General features: G+C 39.6%; 1 protein-coding gene across 3 annotated transcripts in view; it reads right to left on the bottom strand.

The window, feature by feature from the left end:
* The window catches only part of slc16a4 (solute carrier family 16 member 4), a 95,271-nt gene extending 78,907 nt beyond the window's left edge, over positions 1 to 16,364 (bottom strand). The window contains exon 1 of one of the 3 annotated variants that reach the window (XM_059950375.1): positions 16,101 to 16,364. The gene's annotated coding sequence lies outside the window, so the exon portion shown is untranslated. Of the gene's footprint in view, positions 1 to 12,071; positions 12,092 to 15,811; positions 15,926 to 16,100 lie in introns of those variants that run through there. The other 2 variants (XM_059950376.1, XM_059950377.1) reach the window with 2 other exon arrangements.
* Positions 16,365 to 17,086: the final 722 nt, after the last annotated feature.

The raw sequence follows: 17,086 nt of genomic DNA, 5'->3' as shown, positions 1-17,086 counted from the left end.
CCCATCTATTTTCCTCTTATTTGCACTACTTATTTTGTTCTTATTGAAGTAATTTTTATGTATTGCACTGAGCTGCTGCAAAACAACAAATTTCCTGACATAAGCCAATGATAATATGCCTGATTCCCATCATCTTGAATGCTTAATACAATCAACCCAACAATCATAAACACTTCAGTCTCTCAAAATTCTTTAGATTTGGTTTCCTTGAATTCTCTTTTCTTCAGTGATCAGCAATGCAGCATGTCAAACTTAGTTTGAAAAGTCCGTAAAAACAACGTAGATTCCATAAAGTGAATAATTAAATTCAGATTTACGGTGAGTTTTACTTAAGAGAAACGACTTAAGAAAGATTAATAGGAAATCTCAATGAAATTTTAAGCAGACAAATCAATTCACTTGCTATTGCAATTCACTTAGGAGATGAAGTTAAGATTATCATTAAAGTAGAGATGGGACCCTTTTATACATGGCAACTGTTAAGAGTTGTGGCAATAGTTCTCAAAAATGTGTATGGAGATCTGAATGCACTAGTAATCAGTGCCAGTTCAATTGAACACAGGCAGATTGCCAGCTTATTACCGCTTCCTTATTCTTATGATTGTGCGACATGACTACCACTAGCCACGATGTACCATAGTTGGACACAACAGCAAGGGGCCAAAATTGCGAGGGGTTGGCAAGAGTTAGATACAGGTTTACATGGTGGATGCCCAGATACAACTCTTGGAGGATTATTGTGTCTGGGCCGTATAATGTCAGTGGAGTTGGCAACCTTAAGAATGGTGTAACATGGGAGACAATGAAGAACATAGATTGCATTAATTTGTACAGAAGTACAATTCACCCTATTGTCTCTCACTGAACAAACGAGCAGTTATGATAGGTTATAGATGGGCAATAAAAGTTGGCCTTTGTAGAGACACCTACAAATGAAAAAGACGTCTTGTGTGAACATATAGATCTAAAAAGCCTGGAGGCATAAAGGATGGTAAAGTGATGAAGAAGGTGGAGCGGCTGTTTCACTGCACCCACAGCCAAGTTTTAATACTACAATCCAGTGCTATTGGTATGGCTCTTGAATAAAAGGGGATAACTACATTCAACTTCATTTGTCCCATCACTCACATGTTCCCTCAACCAATGATCTCACTTTCAAGAACGCTTTATCTCATTATCTAATTTTCTTGTTACTTATTTATATTTGCATTTGCAGAGTTATCTTCTGCATTCTGGTTGATCTTTCATTGATCCTGTTTTGGTTACTATTCTACAGATTTACTGAGTACGCCTACAGGACGATGAAACTCAGGGTTACATATGGTGGCATATATGTACTTTAATAAAAAAAATTACCTCAAAATTTGAACTTTGAAGTTTGCCTAATCTCCCTGGATCTGTAACTTCCCCAAGCCCCCAGTTTCCATCCAAATACCAAAGTTGTGCTGGATAATGATTTAATTGGTTTCTTAAAATTACTTCAAGTGATGATTAGTGCTAGGAGAGTTAGAGGGAAGATAATGGGCACTTGAGAGAGAATATGTTGTTGGGGAATGGGATTTATCTCCACTTGCCCTAACTGTGGTAGTTTGTACACCATGCACAGGACTCAATAGAAGTCAAGGACCACAGTGGAAACAAAACATTTTATGCTAAGAAGAGGAGAGAGATAATTTCAGTATGGACTTAGGCTCTGGAGGAGGGAGTGGTGTTAGGCCAACTATAAACTGATCTAACTTATAAATAAAGTGTAAACAACTAAACAAACTGGAAGCACATTGGCCAATTCTTGGAGTGTAACCCAGTGGAGTAGTGTTAGACCCTGAATTTGAAAGGCAGATGCAAAATAAAAATCCAAAAATTTACTAGGGGAAAAATGTATGACTGACTGGGGGAATGGACAATATAGATCAAGGATCAACTTTATTCACCATATGCATTTACGCGTATTAGGAATTTGCTGTGGTCTGTTGCTGTGACATGCAACAAAACAAATAGCATCTAGCAATTATGAAAAAATATATAAAAAATAAACTTGGAGGTTAAAGCTTTGATAGGGAATATAATGTGCATAAATACATAAGTACTATTGTGCACTTACAATGTAAGCAGCATGATAAATAATGGTTTAATATGTTTACAGTGCAATACAATGACTGTGGTAATAAAGAGAGGGGGTGGGGGCTAACTGGAATGGTTGATCAGATTAGCTGCCTGGGTAAGAAACTTTTAAGCTTTAAAGTTGCAGTTTAATGCTATGGCTAAAATTCATCCACTATTATGGTTATGTGAAATTAAATAAAGTATTTTGACCTTGACAACATTCATGGCATCCCACACTGAGGAGCCTTTCTGAACTCCCAAATATATTGAGACAGCGAACTCCAAATCAGATCAAAAATTCTCCTGGGTGGGTTTGTCAATATTGTGTTAAAAATAAGGTTCAGGCTGGCTGCTCCCTTCCTTCCCTCTTCCAGACAAATAGCAATTTGACATCTCGCTACATTAGGAGCCGATTCAACAGCTGCAGGCACACACTGTGGGATTGGTATGCCATAGAGCAGGTTTGCTCACAATGGGTTGAGCATGTTGTTCAGGGCTGTGAGTAAGGTGGGTAATGTCAGGACTTGCTGTATAGTTGACTTGCTCTCTAAGGGTTAGGTGTACTATTTAGGGTTCTGCCTAAACAGGCTTGACCTGCTTCACCCACAAGTCTCCTCACTTCATTGTATGTTAATTCCTCCAGTTTGAGATTCTGATGCTGGTTGACAGCTGGTCTTATTTTAGACATGCACCTGTTTCTTTTTCCTTCAGTTTCTCAAGTTCTCCCATTACTATACTTAGTGAGAGAGGCCACTTTAACAACAAGGGTGCTATAGATTTGAACTGAAGATCTCTGAAACTCCAGCTGAAGACTTAAGTCATCTAGCAGCTCCATGAATAGTGTGCACTTGGGACGACACATAAAAAACAGACAAGGAGAATAAAACACATTGCTCATGCTCCTCCTTCACCCAACGTCTAAATCATCAGAGATTAAAAGATTTCTTAATCAGACTCAGGTTTAATATTACCGGCATATGTCATGAAACATTAACTTTGTGGCAGCAGTACAATGCAGTACATCATAAATATAAAAAATACTAAATTACATTAAGTATATATGTACAATGTATTAAATAGTTAAATTAAAATAAGTAGTGCAAAACGGAAACAAATTTTAAAAAAGTAGTTTGGTGGTGTTCATGGGTTCAATGTCCATTTAGGGATCAAGTGGCAGACAGGAAGAAACTTCCTGAATCACTGAGTGTGAGCCTTTAGGCTCCCATACCTCCAGAAGTGGAATGTCCTTGGTGATGGACCTTCCTGAAGCACCACTCCTTGAAGCTGTCTTGGATACTTTGAAAGCTACAGCCCACATTAATTCCCGTCATGTACAAACAAGCCCCATGGAACCCATTAGCAAGTCGATAATGGCAAAAATAAAATAAATGGATGTTTTTTATTCATTGACATTGTGTTACATTTTTGCTTATGTTATTGAAACATAAAGTAAATATCCACGCAGGGCAAACATTTTCTTGCCATGTACTGTATATGGTGCTTCCTACTTAAGTGAGGTACATTATGCCAGGCTAATGTTGACATTTTATTCGTGTCAGTCCATTTATGGTGCATGTGATTTCTCCCAGAGCAAAAATACTAGGCCCATTATTCAAATTTTTTTTTACACTCAGTCAACTCTGTTGCATAGGTTCTATCAACACATGTCTGTCAAGAGACTCTAGAAACAGAAAAAGTATTCTGGATTCTACCATGCAATAACTAGCAAGTAGAAAGAGCAAAAGATTGAAGACTATTCAAAATGGCCCATTAAAATCTTTGCTGACACCTGGAAATCCCTGACACATAAGACCATAAGATATTGGAGTAGAATTGGGCCAGTCATCCTATCAACACTGCTCTGCCATTCAATCGTGGCTCATTTATTTACCCTTTCAACCTCATTCTCCTGTCTTCTCCCCGTAACCTTTGATGCCCTCAGTAATCAAGAACCCATCAAGCTTCACTTTAAATATAGTGAATGACTTGGGCTCCATAACCATCTGTGGCAATTAATTCCACTGATTCATCACCCTCTGGCTAAAGAGATTCCTCTTCTTCTCTGTTTCCTTCTCTATTCAATGGGATATCCTTTGATTCTGGTCCTAGAGCCCCCCACTATTCAAAATATTCTCTCCACATCCACCCGAGCTAGGTTTTTCAATATTCAAGAGGTTTCAATGAGATTACCTCCTCATTCTTCTAAATGCCAGTGTGTACATATCCAGAGCCATCAAATGCTTTTCATCGTTAACACTTTCAGTCCTGGGATCATTCTTGTGAATATCGTCTGGACCATTTCTGATGACAGCACATCCTTTCTTAGATATGGGACCTAAAACTTCTCACAATACTCTAAATGCAGTCAGACCAATTCCTTATAAAGCCTCAACACTACATTCCTGTTTTTATATTTAGGTCCCCTGAAAATAAATGATAACACCACATTTATCTTCCTAACTAACAACTCAAATTGCAAGTTAACCTTTAGTAAATCCTGCACTAGAGCTCCCAATTCTCTTCATGCTTCCAATTCCTGAATTCATTCCCTATTTATTCCTTCTACCAAAGTGCATGACTATACACTTCCCTACGCCTAGATCATCAAAAGTTCAGGAAGTTTCCTAGAACCCACCATGTCAAATTGCTTCACACTCCTTCCAATACAAGGTCAGAGTGGGAATACATAGAACTTGTTCACATTTGCACCTCCTCAAGCACTAAAGTAGTCTGGGCTTGCATTCAGCAAGAACTAGATATCAACAGGCATACACTCCGTAACACGATGCTGCCAGTACTACTGCGCATTGTCAGCATTTTCCATTTTTATTTTGTCTTGTTGAATGCTTTATTTAACATTTACTTCATTACTTGAATTCAAGATTCAAAATTGTACACAAATGTAAAGGAGAATGAGATAATTGTAACTCAGGATCCAATGTAGCACAAAACAAAAAAAACCCAATAAATCTAGGCTGTAGATTAAATAATCTTGAATTCTGAACCATTAAGCCTGCCAAGTTCAGTGTGTACTAATACTTAAATTACTTAAATTTTTAAATATTTAAATTAAACTTTTTGAAATTGACGAGAATCAGGAAGTCCTGCTGATGACCATACTGTTATTTCAACTGATAATACTGATTGATATTGGAAAATGGAAGAAATCTCTTTCATATTATGGACTCTTCTGCCCTGAAAGTGTTTGATGCAGCAAAGCTTATTATCCAGAGCGTGTTCTTATCTAACCTAAGTGTTGCACAGGACAATGTAGAGGAAGCATTCCACTGGACCTCTTGGAAGCCCTTGATACTGGGTAGAGGGTGTACTACTCTGCATCTCTCCTGAAGCATCCTTGCCCTGAGACTATCTTATGGGGTGGTACAGCAAGATTTTTACTGAATATCTAACCAACACTGTAGCTACTGCAGGAGCTTTCATGGTGTACCGTATTGATAACATTTCTCCATATTGAACCTGCATTGAACAGAAGACTTAATGGGAAATGCAAAGTCAACTTTGCTTAGTGTTACTGCTATAAGCCTGCATGAAGTATTTTCTGCTGTTGCCTGTTTTAAAGAATTGACATTGTGATCTCACCCTATTTCAATGTAAGAGTTACAATGGAAAGGAGACAGTCATGCAATTTTAATCTCTTGGTTTGCAAATGTATGAAAAATGGAACAAAGAACTGTTATTACAAAAACATCTATCACTGAAGGGAGAGTGTGTGGATTAACACTCGTAGATGCTAAATAGCTTTTTGAAGTTAAATAATTGTTGACTGCCAAAAGAGGTGTGTTTTCTCTCCTTGATCTAGGCAGAATGTCAGAAGTATAGATGGTTAATGGCAAGAATGTCATAAAATTAGTGAAACAACTGACATATTGAACAGATGTATCTTTGGCTAAGTATGCTCGTTATCTTAAATTGAAAGCATGTGACAAATACACAAGAAGGCTGTGGGTAGATTCTGCCTAGAGTATAATACATACATACTCTTGTTGACAACACCAATGATGCACAGATTTTCTCATTTATCATTTGAGACAGACCATTGTGTAACAGACTCTTTATCTGTGAGATAATCTGAACTCTGATACACAGACCAGCACAGGTAACCCCTGAAGATCTCCATAGTGTAATATACTTACTTGCTCTTGTAATCCCTGACATTGCCTACAAAGTTCAAAGTTCAAAATACACAAACACTCATTCAATCCCCTAGACTCCCTAGAGTGTTCTACACAGATAAAACCATGCAACCCCTGACATTATTTATAGTGTGACACAGTGACCAACTTCCACAGGACTTTATAATGTACTCACACAATCCCAAGGCTGCCAAATTATGATGCACTGACTTTCATCGTCACTGGTACCTCCCACAGTTTGGTATTGGCTGTGATTGCTTGGTATTCCCTCCCCCAGAGTTTCTGCCACAGACACAGACTACATCAACATACTGGCCCTGACCTATTGCTCATTAACATGATAATATTGTTTTTCTTATCTTGTGGACTGAGCATATGTTGTATCAGGGATCAAGCTTTGTCAATGTTCACCAACCTTCTCATCTCTCAATTTATTTTAACAAACAATATGCACCAGTATGTAGTTTTCCAGATTTCTACCTCACTTTTGCATCTTCTGAAAAGGCTTACTTATTCATTCATTCAGCTCTGTGTCATCATTTCAGAGGACATGTCCTGGGCCCAGCACATAAGTGCAATTCTTTTTCTTTTTCAATTTCTTTATTAATATCAACATGATAAGATTAGTACATAGATAATGGGATTACAAACTTACAAAATTAAAATAAACATAAAAGGATACACAAGCAATAAGTACATTATAGTTAAGTCTTCCCAAATCATGAATGAACCAAATGTCATATAAACGAAACAAAAAAACTAAGTAATTCATGTTGAAAAAAAAGAAAAGAGAAAAAGAAAAAAATATTAATACCCTAAGAAAAACTAAACTAACAAACTAACCACTAACTATTAAGAAAAAAAGGAAAGAGAAAAAAAATGGGCTGTTTATAGTATCTATATAAAAAACAATTACAAAATCATCAGTGTCCCCAACTCTGATCCTCTCAATATATATATATATATATATATATAAAATCAAAACCGGAAAAACAAATAGGATTGGAACAGGGTCAAATTACATCATGTGAAAATATTGAATAAATGGCCTCCAAATTTTTTCGAATTTAATAGAAGGGTCATATACGACACTTCTAATTTTCTTCAAATTTAGACATAACATAGTTTGAGAAAACCATAAGTGCAATTATGAAGAAAGCATGACAGCACCTTCACTTCCTTAAGAGTTTGTGGATGGCTAAAATTCTGACAAATTTCTATAGATGTGCAGTGGAGAGTATATTGACTGCCTGCATCACAGCCTGGTATGGACACACCAATGCCATTGAAACAAAAGTCCTAAAAGAAGTATTGAATACAGCCCAGTCCTTCACAGGTAAAGTCCTCACAAACATTGAGCACGTCTACAGGAAATGCTGTCACAGAAAAACAGCATCCATTATTAGGGACCCCTGCCCCAGCACACAGGATATGCTCTCTTCTCACTGCACAGAAAGTTACTATCCCTCAATCATGAAGCTCTTGAACCAAAGGGGATAGATAACCTCGCTCAACATCACTTGCCCCACAACCCATGGACTCACTTTCAAGGACTCATCACCTCATGTTCTTGATATTCATTGCTTATTTATTTATTATTATTTCTTTCCTTTTGTATTTGCACAGTTTGTTGTCTTCTGCACCCTGGTTGAACACCCAGGGTAGTCTTTCATTGATTCCAGTAGGGCTGTTATTTTATTGAGTATACCCACAAAAAAATGAATCGCAGGGTTGTATATGGTGACATATATGTACTTTCATAGTAAATTTACTTTGAATTTTGAACTAATTAGATTTGGACATTTCATTTATTGCCTATCAATAATTCCTCTGGAGAAGGTGACAGTGAACTACCTTTTTGAAAGACTGCACAACTGCTAGTGAAGCTATTCAAGAACTATACTGGTGAGGTATGTAGCTTCAGCACTTATACCCACATTGCAAAAACTCAGGCAGCCATTTTTGTGTATGGCTGCCTCAGGTGGTGTATGAAATCCCCACAAAATATTACCACATGCTGAGCCTCTACGAAAGGTTGCAATACCCAGCTAACTCGGAGGACACGGAACACCCTTGTAAGTGGAACTGATCTTCGCTTGAACCCTTTTCTTATCCTTCCTAAGTGAAGGAGTACTGGAGGAATTCCTTCAGATTATGATTGAAGTAAAATTAGCTTTAAATTGTAAAGAGAGTAGAGCGAATGAGTCCAGTTGGGGTTTTCCCCTAATCAGATAGTTGATACCAATTGGCAAAATATCTTGGAACTGGAGTTACCCAGCAGGCAATTAGATGTAAGCTGAATGCCAGTGGCAAAACACCCTCAGAGTTTTATCTTCTCCTTGAGCTTACTTTGAAGGTACAGTGGGGAACATGACCTTGCCTACTTCCTGCTGAAGTGACTCTTTCAGCTGGAAGTTTAGAGGGATCTGTACTTAGATGCATTTAGTTCATTCATCAACTCAAAAGCACAGGACCCTGTGCTCCTCAAACCGTTCACAGGGGCATGCACTACAGAGGATGTCAATTGCTGCTAGAAGACCGACAACTTTGAAAGAAGCATATTGTCTTCCTGAGCACAGTGATCAAATAGGTTGTCAGAAAAGATAAAGAACAAAGAACAATACAGGCCATTCAGCCCACAATGTTGTGCCAACCCCTAAATCCTGCCTCCCACATAACCCTCCACCTTAAATTCCTCCATATACCTGTCTAGTAGTCTCTTAAATTTCACTAGAGCCTCCACCACTGACTCAGGCAGTGCATTCCACGCACTAACCACTCTCTGAGTGAAAAACCTTCCTCTAATATCCCCCTTGAACTTTCCTCCCCTTACCTTAAAGCCATGTCCTCTTGTATTGAGCAGTGGTGCCCTGGGGAAGAGGCACTGGCTGTCCACTCTATCTGTTCCTCTTAATATCTTGTACACCTCTATCATGTCTCCTCTCATCCTCCTTCTCTCCAGAGAGTAAAGCCCTAGCTCCCTTAATCTCTGATCATAATGCATACTCTCTAAACTAGGCAGCATCCTGGTAATTCTCCTCTGTACCCTTTCCAATGCTTCCACATCCTTCCTATAGTGAGGCGACCAGAACTGGACTTTACTTATTACATGTATTTTGAAGCAAGGAAACGCACAGTGAAACGCACGATTTGCGTCAAATCAAATCTGTGAGGATTGTGCTCGGGGGCAGCCCACAAGTGCCCACAAGTCGCCATGCTTCTAGCGTATGTTCACAATTTACTAACCCCAACACTAACGGTACTCCTGTAAAATGTAGGAGGAAATCAGAACACTCGGGTGAAGCAACACACAAAATGTGAGAAGATCTGCAGATGCTGGAAATCCAAAGCAGCACACACAAAATGCTAGAGGAACTCAGCAGGTCAGGCAGCATCTATGGAAACGACTAAACAGACAACGTCCAGGCATTGACTCTTCTTCGGGACACCTGGATGAAACCCAAAAGGTCACAGGGAGAATTTACAAGCTCTTTAACAGATGGCAGCAGGAATCAAGCACTGATCAGTGATCACTGGTGGTGTAAAGTGATAGCACTAACTGCTATGCTACTTTGCTCTACTTTGAAACTTTGTTAGGGTACTTTCTAATCACCTCTCACTAAGCTCAACAAAACAAATGGGCACGATGAATGAGGAGAGGCATGTAAAGAGGATTCAAGGAAATACAGACCAGCTGAGAGGGCAAAAATATAGCAGATCCAGTATAACGTGGAAAAGAACATCAAGTTGACAGTACAAAACAGGAAAACAAAGTATTTTGTAAATGGGGAGAGATTGCATAATGCTGATGTTCATATGGGCTCAGTAGTCCTTGTACCCAGGTCAATGAAAGCTGACAAGCAACTGTTGCAAACAATTGGGAAAGCAAATGATATGTTGCCTCTTACAACAGTAAAGTTAACTTACTGAAATTGAACAAGGCACTGGTGAGATTGCGCCTAGACTATTGTATGTTTATCAAAACAAGGCTATACCTGACGTGGAGGGGATATAGTAAAGATCTGCTAGACTGGTTCTAGGGATAACTTATGAGGAGAGATTGAATGGAATCAGCTTGTATTCTAGAGGAATGAAAGGAGGCCTCATTGAAACTTAAATATTCCCTATGAAATTAGACAAGCTGAACAGTAAGTATGTTTTGCTGGCTAATGATTCTAAAACCAAGAGTCATTTCTTAGCATTTAGGACTGAGATGAGGAGAAATTTCTTCATCAAGGGAGTGGGAATTTTTGGAATTCTCTACTCGAGGGCTGTGGAAATGTAACCGATGATTTTATTCCAAACAGCTCAATATTGTTCTTGCAGGAGTTGTCCCATGGAGCAGAACTACTGCAGATGCTAATGTCATTCTCCTCTATCAACAGTATATCAGAACAGACAAGATATTCCAAGTTGGATCCCTATTAGTAAGTGCAATTTCACCTGATCAACATGGGAGATGGTCAACAGAGAAGGCAGAAGCTAAAGTGACATGAAATGAGAAGTTGCTCAACAATGGCAACATTGAATTTATGGAATCACCATGGAATCCAGGAAGAGCTAGTAAGGTGAATTCAAAATTGACTCAGAGGTAGAAAGCGAAGGGTTGGTTGAAGGTTGTTTCTCAGAATGGAGGCCAGTGATTAGTTGTGTGCTGCAGAGTTCACCGTCTGAGCCCATGTTATTCATTAATTGTATTCACAATTTGGATATAAGTACACAAAACGATAGGTAAATTTGAGGATAATCACATTTTGATTTGTTAGGGAGTGAGCCAAAGAGTGGCAAATAGATTTCAATACAGATTGGTATGGGGTGATACACTTTGGCAAGTCAAACCTGTGCAGAAGTTATACTATGAGTATAGGGATTGTAATGGGCCGGAGGACTTCCAAGTAGAAGTGCAAACCTCTGTGAGCACAACATCACGGGTAGACAGGGTGATGAAGAAGGCATTCAGCATGCTGGCCTTCATTAGTTACAGCATTGACTATAGGATTTGGGACAATACATATTGCAATTATACAGTATAAGCCATTGGTGAGGCTGTACTTTGCGTGCTGTTCATCCTGTTATAGGAGTGATGTAGTTAAACTGGAAGGTGTGCTGAAAAGATCTAAGACGGCCTGGGTCATATTGAAAGGTTGGACTGGCAATATCTTTATTCTTTGAAATGTGGGAAAGTAAGGGGTGATCGTAAAGCAATGTTTAAAATTATAAGAGGCATAGATAATATAGATGGGTCTCCAGTTAAGGGGAGTTTCAAAGCTCGGGGTCATAGAGTTAAGATAGATAGGTAGATAATTTATCGATCCCAAAGGAAATTACAGTGTCACAGTAGTATTACAAGTGCACAGATAAACAAACATACAAATATTAGAAGAGAGAAAAGAAAGAATAAAAATAAGTTACCTCAAACAATCTAACAGGAGGAGGTTATCACTTCCCTGGCTATAGGTTAACTCATTATAGAGCCTAATGGCCGAGGGTAAGAATGACCTCACTTAGTGGTCTTTGGAGCAGCTCAGTTGTCTTAGTCTATTACTAAATGTATTCCTCTGTTCAGCTAAGGTGGCATGCAGAAGCTGAGAAACATTGTCTGGAATTGCCAGGATTTTCCATAGGATCCTTTGTACTACCACAGTCTCCAGTTTGTCTAGTTTGACTCCTATAACAGAGCCAGCCTTTCTAATCAGTTTATTGAGTCTGTTGGCATCACCCACGTTGATCATGGCATCAACAGCACATCACCACATAGAAGATTGTACTGGCAACAACAGACTGGTGGAACATGTGAAGGAGAGGTCTGCTTACTCTAAAGGACCTCAGTCTCCTCAGGCAGTAGAGGCATCTCTGGCCCTTATACACAGCCTCTGTGTTGGTGCTCCACTCAAGTTGGTTGTCCAGGTTTACCCCCAGGTACTTGTAGGTCATCACCACGTCCACGTCCTCACCATCTATGGTATCGAGGAGCAGTGTAGGCTTAGTTTTCCTAAAATCCTTCAACATTTCCTTTATCTTACTGATGTTAAGATGACAGGGAAAAGATTTAAAAGGGACATGAGGGGCAACATTTTCCATGCAAAGGGTTGCGAGTATTTGGAATAGTTTGTCAGAGGAAATGTTTAAAGCAGGTACAATAGTATCATTTAAGAAGCACTTCAATAGGAACATGGAGGGGAAGGACTTAGAAGAAAATGGACCCAATTCGGGAATTTGGGACTAATTTATTGGGCACCATAATTAGCATGGATTTGTTGGGCCCAAGAGTCTGGATCCATGCTTTATAGTTCCATGACCACCATAGACCCCATTTTTATCAGCATAATAAAAATATCTCAGAAAATTTTACAGGGATATCATCAATAATACTGAAACCAAACTATCTGAGGAGATGTTAGGGCAGATGATCACATGCTTAATCAGTTTTAAGGAGCATAGAGACAGAGAAATATAGAAAGGAATTTTCATAGCTTTGGGGTTTGGAAGCTGGAACTCTGGCTCACAATAGTGGTGATTAAATCCGGGAAGATTAAAAAACCAGATTAGACTTGTAGATAACTCAGAGGGCTCTGAGTGTGGAAGAGATTAGTAAATTAAGGGTGACTGAAAATGAAAAGGGAATTGAAACAATAAGAACTCAAAAGTCAGGAGTACTTGTGTTTCCCAGCACTCAATATAATCATAGCCAACTGTAAATCACCTTTCCAACTGATTTCTTGAACCCTTTAGTAAATAGACCTTAAGACACAGGAGAAGAACTAGGCCATTGGTCCATTGAGTCAATTGATCATAATTGATTTATTTTCCCTCTCAACCCCATTCTCCTGCCTTCTTTCCATAACATTTGAAACCCTTACTAATGAAGAACCTATCAATTGCTGTTTTAAATATACCAAATGACTTACCATCTGTGAATCCACAGATTCAGCAACTTCTGGCTCAAGAAATACTTCTCATCTCTTTTCTAAAGGGATACCCTTCTATTCTAAGGCCATGAATTCAAGTCCTAGACTCTCCCACTGTTGTAAGCATCCTTGCTATGGCCACACTCTCTAGACAGTTCAATATTTGATAGGTTTCAATGAGAACCCCCCCCCCCAACTTCATTCTTCTAAATTCCACCGTGCAGGCCCAGATCCATCAAACGCTCCTCATATGTTAACTCCTTTATTCCTGGGATCTTTCTCGTAAGCCTCCTCTAGACACTGTCCAATACCAGCACATCCTTTCTTAGATATTGGGGCTGTAAAATGTTTGCAGTACTCCAATTGTGGTCTCACACCAACGCCTTATAAAGTCTCATCACTCCATCCTTGCTTTTGATATTATAATCCTCTCAAGATGAATGCTAACATTGCATTTGTCTTCCTTACCTCTGGCTCAGCCTGCAAATTAACTTTTCGAGAATCCTGCGTGAAGACTCTCAATCCCCTTTGCAACCCTTTTGTGGAGTCTGTGGGCAAATTGATTGTTGAATTTCCAGTAGAGTTACCCAAGCAATGAGGTGCTTTGGGTATATTGAGGAGATGTTAAAAGCTCTGCCAAAGAGCAACTTTTTTCTTCTACTGACTCCAACGAAGTAAAACATAGTTACATCTTTAATAAATAATATCAACAAGTTTGCACTAAACCAGATTAGCAACAATTGCAAAACACTGAGATATTTTGAATGAAACTGAGCACACCAAATCTCTTTCCATTTGTGATCGAAAGCTAAACAGTAAAACTAAGGGAAGTCTGGATTCAGTGAAAATATGTTTCATCATATTGAAAGTGATTTGTAGGAAGGATATTAGGTTTATTATTTATAAGACATTTTATTAGCTAATGAAGCTACCCTTACCTCCACTATTTGCCAGGTGAACACAAATACACAATGAAGATGTGGAGAGTTTATTGTTACTGAATTTGGAAAGACCGCCCTTAATGCTTTAACTGCAGAATTTCTGCTTGGTTACTCAGTACCTGACAAAAAAAAAAGTTAAGCTCTGGTCTCTGGAAGAAATGTTCCTTAATATTGTGAGCTGGAAGGAGTGCAGTCACCACTCCTTACAACTGCTAGCAATTGAAAAGGTGCTTATGAGTCAAATGAACAAACCAGAAAGACAGTATCTTTCCAATCCCATCCCGTGGAGTGTAGATGGTGTTTTCTTGTGCAGAATTATGATTATGATTAACACAAAATTGTGGCAACAGTACTTGTAAAAGCACTTCAAAAGACATTCCAAATCTAGACCTCAGTCTTGATTATACTCAAAAAATGAAACTCCATATCCTTCTCCGATAAAGGCTTACAACTTTCTTTTTGAAGAATGTACATCTTATCCTGGTCTTAAATGAGCGTTTCCTTATCCTGACTCTATACTTCCTAGTTCTGGGTTCCTGGAGGAGAAGACAACCTTGTAGTACCTTTTCATCTTTCAAATGAACTTAAGGACGAAGAGTTCAACTATGTCCTTTGGCCTCTGGAGCCATTTCACAAAATACAACATTATTTTCAAACCCACACTGTTAAGATTCTTTCAGTTTCTTTCAGAGCATATTTTGCCAATAGTGTTCTTGTTATTATAAATTCCATATATTATATGCAAATCTCAGTTGTTTTAACCTCTCTTGTGGGTAAATAACCAGCCTCTGTATGCAATATAGAAATACATCTGGTGAGTCTGCATTTTGAAAACTAACATATCCCTTTGCAGGACTGCATATGTGCGGACCCAATTTCTACCCTGTTTGAGAATATTTTAGAATTCCTTTCAGGGTGAAGTGATTTATTTAAACACTGTGATTTACCTGCGCTAGGGACAGGACCAACTAAAACACTGATTTCCTCTCCTATTTACCTCTCCCTCAGAAACGTTCCCCATGGCAAAGCCTTTACCCTTCAATTAACACCTGCTGTGGAGTTTTTGATAGGTTTTTGTCCCTGCGTCTGGGCATCGGAGATACCGTTTAAATTGAAGTTTTTCTGGTTGCCTTTAAAGTTGTTTTAAGACATAGAAATGAAAAACTCCAGTGAATGGACATGTGGTTTTAAGGGGAGGGGGCGGGAAGAGAGAAGTTTGGTGGTCAGTCAGGGTAGGGTTTTAGTCCGCACCTACACGTCCTTTCCTCTTCAGGAATAAACGAGGAAGATTAATGGAAATACATTATTCAGGCAAAAAAGTCCCTGCATTTTAGCGCAAGTGTTAATTTCTCCCTCTCTCTTATGGGAAAGCTGGAAGGTGAACACTCTTTTCACACTCTTCGCTTTGACACAAACGCCACCCCGATACAATAGTCATGACAAGCTGAAACACTCTAATTGACGTAATGTAACCAAGGAGCGACCTCCGACCAACTAACCCACACCTGATGCAAGGGTTCGACCCGAAACACCCACAGACACCACTGGACCCCCTAAAGATATCCAGCAGATTGTTAGTCTGGACTGGCCGACATGTCTTTTGCAAACAGAAAGCATCCGTTTAGCAGTTAAAAGTTGGTCTCATTGAGGGCTGAAATCAAAATTGGACGAAACGACCTACAGACAAGAAAAAAAGCTTCACTACCTTTTTTTTAAAAACAACAGTTCTTGCGTCTCCTGCGTTCAGTGGTTCTTAAATGATATTGCAAGTTCTTCCACGTATTAGGCGGACACAGAGTTTACACTCTAGCTTCCCCTGCCCGCTGTGCACTCATCGCTGATTCATTCACAAATATCGGAGATCGAAAAACACACCTCTACCCTGCACAACAGTAGAACTTTTCCCACCCTGGACATATACTCATTCAGTTTGCCAGTTATATCCATTCAGTCTGTGCCCTCACAGAGCGAGCGGACGATCTTCAAGAACCTACCGTGTACTATGTGCCGGGAGAGCGGAGAGCGGCTCAACGTCTAATCCTCTTCAGGCGCTGGGCACCACAAGGACGGCTTTGTACGGAGACATGGCCCTGTGAGCATGTGACTGACGCTTTAAACAATATCAAAACCTAATCTGCAGTTTTGGCCATCGCTTTCTGGCAACGCCAGTTCTGACTCAGGTCCACACTGACCGGCTCCTGATAGCGACACTGTGCGCTTGAAGATGAGTCTCACCTACTACCTGTCTCGACCACTCCTCCCTGCAGCCAATATTTAACAAAAAAGTTACACATGCACGTGTAAGTTTTAATTACTTAACCGCTGGCTCACCTTCAAGACGTGTCCCGCCTCTGCCCTTGCATCTTTTAGCTCCTCCCCTTCCTCGGAATCTTCCCTCACCCACTCAAATCTCAGTCCACCTCTAAGGACCCCCTTCTTTGCCGGCTGGCGTTTTGCGGGTTTCTGTGGTAGCTGACGGAGCCTCTGAGGGGACCCAAGACTCTTCCATGGATGGGGCAATATGGGACTGACGTGGGGGGTGGGGTGCAGTGGGCAGTCTGAGAGCTGGTCTACACTTTCTGCTGCTTAGGTCGACCCTGATCATGGGCTCCTGGTACTTGATGTTATCCCTGTATTGTCCTTCTCCATTTTGAGTTGTCCCCAAGGAAAGAGTGGAGTTGTTGCATTTGTTCATGGACACTTTGCTCACCTAGAGTCATTCCCTTCGTTTTCCTGGCAATATCTTCATTTGTCAGAGCTCAAACTAGAATGACTGTTTTGGGAATTTGGTCTTGAGTGTACAAGCAACATGATTGAGTTTGTAGCTCCATCTGTACCTCATAACATCTTCCTATAATCCACATGCCCACCCTGTGTCTCATAATATTTTAATTGGTTTGATAATATTTTATTTTGGTTTGATTTCCCTGGATACCTCATCGCTACCCTATGTCCGATAATATCTCTCTGTATACCTCAT

This window comes from Hypanus sabinus, chromosome 25, assembly GCF_030144855.1.
Source record: "Hypanus sabinus isolate sHypSab1 chromosome 25, sHypSab1.hap1, whole genome shotgun sequence".
In the NCBI taxonomy this organism is placed as follows: Eukaryota; Metazoa; Chordata; class Chondrichthyes; order Myliobatiformes; family Dasyatidae; genus Hypanus; species Hypanus sabinus.
Note: the sequence above shows the minus strand (reverse complement) of the source record. Positions and strands in the feature narration are given on the sequence as shown.